Below are 945 nucleotides of genomic sequence, written 5' to 3' on the forward strand. Positions count from 1 at the left end.
ATGAAATTGAAATTAAAACAGAGAATTATTCTCATCACAAAAAAAAAAAAGACTCAAAGAACTAGAAAGAAAAAATAACAGGAATAGAACCAGAGCAAGATAGATGACCACATGGTGGAAGAGAGGCAGAGGCGTGAAAGAGAGACGGAGGCAGATCTAGAAAGCGAGGTGCGAGTTAGATTTGAAAATGCCTCAATATCAAATATTGGAGGAAGCCTCGACAACGACAGTAAGGCAGAGAACGGTGGCAATGCATGAATGAGGGATACGATAGTGGCGATGACAACGAGAAAGGAGGAGAGCGACAGTGACTGCAACAACATGTGAAGGAGGGGACAACAATGGCGGAGGCGGCGTGACAAAGGAACGCGACAGTGGTTGTGACAACATGTGAAGGAGGAGATGACAGTAGTGGCGACGGCGACGGCGGCGAAGAATTGCAATGGAGAGAGACGGTGGTAGAATGAAGGAAGAGTAGGAGAAGAAGATGAAAATGTACGATGGAAGGAGGTGAATCAGAGAAAGAGAAAAGAGAAGTTGAGAGGGTAAGGAAAAAAGGATAAAATTTGAATTAAAGAAAAAAAGAAGGGATAATATTGAAAAAGTTTATGTCTTATCATTTGTGTCTTAGTGTCTTAGATTAAAGGAGAGACACTAAAGACATATATTTTATGTGTTTTTCTGTGCTACTGTGTTCATCGAAAATTTGTGTCTAATAAACCAAACGGTGAACATGTACCACCGTGTTGATGGACATGTATGACAAAACAAACACTGTCTAAGTGATGGTGGATTTAATGTGTCAAGAATGAGAATATGCTTTAAAAAAGATTATTTAAATTTTTTATTGCAACAGCAAACAAAATGCAATTTTAATCAAATAATTAGATGCTTTTTAAAAAATACAACAAAATATAATAAAATATTATAGATAATGTAAAGAGC

This window comes from Arachis ipaensis, chromosome B10, assembly GCF_000816755.2.
Source record: "Arachis ipaensis cultivar K30076 chromosome B10, Araip1.1, whole genome shotgun sequence".
Classification (NCBI taxonomy): Eukaryota; Viridiplantae; Streptophyta; class Magnoliopsida; order Fabales; family Fabaceae; genus Arachis; species Arachis ipaensis.